Source organism: Palaemon carinicauda, chromosome 21 (genome assembly GCF_036898095.1).
Source record: "Palaemon carinicauda isolate YSFRI2023 chromosome 21, ASM3689809v2, whole genome shotgun sequence".
NCBI lineage: Eukaryota > Metazoa > Arthropoda > Malacostraca > Decapoda > Palaemonidae > Palaemon > Palaemon carinicauda.
In genome coordinates, this window is record NC_090745.1 from 116944382 (window position 1) to 116949381 (window position 5000).

Consider the following 5000-nt stretch of genomic DNA (forward strand, 5'->3'; position numbering starts at 1 on the left):
CCAGCTATTGCTTAAGGACAACCATACCATTCACCAATCAAAGAAATGAGAATAGATTCCATTGTTGATTTTCTGGAAATAACTGCTCTGACAGCAGCTATTTCCAGAAAATCAACAAAGTGACTGATTTCCAGTAAGTGGACCTTCGAGAGATAATTTCATCCGACTTCTTCCCGAAAGTTTCGGACATTGGACTCCAGCTGTCAACTTCGGAGATGTAAGAGAGCGTCAATTTTAAAATCTGGCTTCATTGTCCCTCAAACTTCTCCACTGTGGGCGATGGTGTGGGAAGAAAGAAGAAAAGAAACGTCCTGGTTTATCCCGCTTCAGACATCAGAACTTTAAATGTGACTCTATCTTGGGAGGAAAGGGGAAAATAGATTGGTATGATATTCTATTTTTTTATTATAGTGGTTTTTTTTTATTCATCATCTATGGATGTATATGGGTAATTTTGTTATTTTTTTTTCTTGGATAAAGAGGATCTAAATTTTATCCGTATTTTGTTGAAAAAGATTCTTATATATATATATATATATATATATATATATATATATATATATATATATATTTATTTATATCTATCTATCTATCTATCTATCTATCTATCTATCTATCTATCTATCTATCTATCTATATATATATATATATATATATATATATATATATATATATATATATATATATATATATATATATCCCGAATATGGTAAAGAGCAAGTGTCTGGATATATAAATAAACATACATACATATGTATATAGGCTATGTAGTAAAAAAAAATTCTTATCACATTGAGGGATATTGTCAAACATATGACTACTCGGTGGTCTCTCCTCGTCCCGTCTGTATGAAAAACAAAATATATTGCGTGTGATCTAAATCATATAACATTCATCATGTTATAATTGAACAAATATGGTACTTGCTATTTATTATTATTATTATTATTATTATTACTTGCTAAGCTACAACCCTAGTTGGAAAAGCAGAATGCTATAAGCCCGAGGGCTCCAACAGGGAAAATAGCCCAGTGAGGAAAGGAAATAAGGAAACTACAAGAGAGGTAATCAACAATTAAAATATTTTAACAAGTTTTAAGTTCTAAACCTAATGCATAACTGATACATCCAAAAAGGAAAAACACTTTCGAAATGACAGAATGAATAATCGACATTTGATATTTATAGACTAAATTTGTTTCCACATTTTCACAAAGGAAGAATAGTTCTATACACAAAGGCAAAATCAAATATACGATTAGGTCTTAAAAGCATATAATTTTACGAGCGATTTTAACATTTTACTTGTGTTTTTAGCATTTTACGTGTTTTAACAACATTTTACTTGTGTTTTTAAAAGCATTTCACGTGTATTTTAACAACATTTTACTTGTGTTTTAACATTTTACGTGTGTTTTTAACAAAATTTTACGTGTGTTTTTAACAACATTTTACGTGTATTTTAACAACATTTTACTTGTGTTTTTAACATTTTACTTGTGTTTTTAACATTTTACTTGTGTTTTTAACAATTAACGTGCGTTTTAGCAACATTTTACGTGTTCTGACAATATTTTACGTGTGTTTTTAACAAAATTTTACGTGCTTTAACAATATTTTACTTGTGTTTTTAACATTTTACGTGTGTTTTAACAAAATTTGACGTCTGTTTTAACAATATTTGACGTGTGTTTTTAACATTTTACGTATTTTAAAAATATTTGACGTGTGTTTTTAACAGATTGCGTATTTTAAAAATATTTGACGTGTGTTTTTAACAGATTACGTATTTTAGAAATATTTGACGTGTGTTTTTAACAACTAATGGCAGCTACTGCCATCTATACAGTGACAATTATGATAACATACAATAAATTGCTTCGAGGCTGACATATATAAATGTATTTTCCTTATTTAGAATATGAAAACTAGCCTTTCAAATGCTGCTTTCAGTCCTTTGCGCTCCTATTTACAGACGTTTCCATGAATAAATTTAATGTTTTTTAATATGATTCCAATTCAGTCCATCTTTATCCAAACGTAGCGAGACTAAAAACATTTGAAATATAGATTATTATGTCGCTGTTTCTATTTGTTTATCGCGTTTTATCATTTTCATCTGTTTTTTTTTTTCTGTACAATGATAGTTGTTTTTCATTCTTTATCATTTTCATCTAATATTTTTTTCTGTACAATATTTGTTTATCATCTTTTATCATATTCATCTGATTTCTTTGTCTGAACAATATTTGTTAATCATCCTTTATCATTTTCATCTGATTTTTTTCCGTACAATATTTTTCTATCATCCTTTAACGTTTTTATCTGATTTTTTTTCTGTACAATATTTGTTAATCATCCTTTAACATTTTCATCAGATTTTTTTTTGTACAACGAATCGAAAATACTTTTTTTTTTTCCCCAACAAAGGCTTGTTCCTCAGTACAAAGCGTCTGAAAAGCCGGGCATTAACAACTGCCGATTTTGCAAGGGAATTACAAAAGGGCGAAATATACTCTTGCAGAAACTCCAGGGGGATGTAGCATGCAAAAGCATATTGATTATGGCAGGGCAAATATCGCGAGAGAGGGTCCGGACGGTGGTGGGGGTGGGGGGGGGGTGGGGGGTAGGGGGGTCCCCTCCCTAGGTGTGAGCGAGCTAACGGAGAAAAACGCGTCCGGTAGAAAAACCGCTCTTTGCTCGTCAGGTATATTAAGAGAGAAAGCATTAACTCACAGGTAATATCATTTACAAAACAACCTTCGTCATTCTTTTTCTATTATTATTATTATTATTATTATTATTATTATTATTATTATTATTATTATTATTATTATTATTATTATTATTATTATTCGTCTGAACTCTTACGTATCACTGTAGCCTTACAGTATTTATCATTTTACCTTCACCAGCAAAGTTTATGAAAGTTATTTCGTTTTTTTTTTTTTTTTTTTTTTTTTTTTTATGAAAATTGTTTGAATGTCTGGACATGTTTTTCGACGAGAGAATAGAATTTTGGAAAAAGTCTTATCTAGATTATAGACTTTTTTTTTTTCGTGCTGGTTGGGCATTGTTCAACGGTTCTATTTCGATTTCGAGCCATAAGTTCGAATCCGGACAAGAGAAACATTCATCAAAAAATAACTTATTCCTAAGCATGAGTGAATTCCATATTAAAAATATTTTTGCCTCCATATACGAATGTATGGAAGTCATTGTGCTACTGGTGAAAGGGTTTGTGTATTGCCATAATCAGCAAAGCTGTACTATAGTCCATTTCTTTCAGCGGGGCATATTTGTACCTACTCGCAACGGTGCCCTTTTAGCTCGGAAAAGTTTCCTGATCGCTGATTGGTTAGAATTATCTTGTCCAACCAATCAGCGATCAGGAAACTTTTCCGAGCTAAAAGGGCACCGTTGCGAGTCGGTGCAAACATGCCTCGCTAAAAGAAATGGACTATAGTCACGTGTCCTCAGGGCCATGCCATACTAGGTTGATTTGCTGTGAGCGATCAGATAAAAGTCTCCCACTATCACCAATGTCCAGTATGGCGATGATAAAACTGACCAAACCCCTGACATGAATACAGCAACCCTCGTCTCAGCCCCCAGTGGCAGTGGAACAACTGCCCAAGGTGGCGACCAGATGCGTCACACTGCAGGGGGATGCTAAGATTCTCTGGACTAGTGAACCTTACAACATACAACGTCAAGACCCTGTCTAGGGACAGGGTTGTTACTATTCTTGAAATGTTTTATTTTACCTTGTTTCCTTTCCTCGCTGGGCTATTTTCCCTGTTGGGGCCCCTGGGCTTATAGCATCCTGCTTTTCCAACTAGGGTTGTAGCTTAGCATTTAATAATAATAATAATAATAATAATAATAATAATAATAATAATAATAATAATATTAATAATAATAATAATAATGATAGGGAGGAAGATCTTGTTGTGTTACTAAAATAGTTGGAAGAAACAAATTGGGATATAGTAAGATTTAGTGAAATTAGAAGAACTGGGGAATCATATATGGAGTTAGAAAAAGGCCATATATTTTGCTTCAGAGGACATGAAAGAAACAGTGGAAATGGAGTGGGGTTTCCTATTAATAGAAATCTTGCAGGTTACATAGAAGAATTTTATAGTATCAGTGATAGAATTGCAGGATTGATTATCAAACTGAAGACAAGATCATTCAAACATATGAACCAATATCCAATACAAAGCAAGAAATAGACATTTTTATGAAGATCTGGAGATATCTTTGAATAAACATGAGATTCAATTTACATTGGTTTTAGGTGATTTCAATGCAAAAGTATGTCAAAAGAAGAGAGGGGAATCAGTTGTATGTAAATTTGAAGTAGGCATAAGACATTGTCAGTTTCGCTTTGAAACTTAAAACATGCCCAAGACTAAAGATTTTCTAGTTTAGATGACATACAGATCATGTATTGTACAATTCAGTTAGACAGTTACCAGCTGTGCCAACTTTCATTGCTATTTTAATGGAATTTTAAAATTTACTATATATCATCTAGCTTTTGGACAAATTAGAAACCCTGATATCCCAAATCCCTCCAAATCTGTCCTTCCCTTGTTAGAAGGGGACTTAGGAGACAAATTTGGTAATTATTGATCTATCCTAAAATTCGCCATGATAAAAGAGCGGCTTTAATTGCGTTTCATTAACTGGACGTTCCAGTAACTGGACGATTCAGTTCTGGTCCAGTCCAGGCCTATAGTCCATTTCTTTTAGCGAGGCATATTTGCACCGACTCGCAGCGGTGCCCTTTTAGCTCGGAAAAGTTTCCGGATCGCTGATTGATTGGACAAGATAATTCTATCCAATCAGCGATTAGGAGACTTTTCCGTGCTACAAGGGCACCACCGCTAGTCGGTGCAAATATGCATCGCTAAAAGAAATGGACTATAGTATTACTTAAAAGCTTTGTATAGTAAGTGATATTTGTTTCATAAGTCAATTGCGACGGTGCT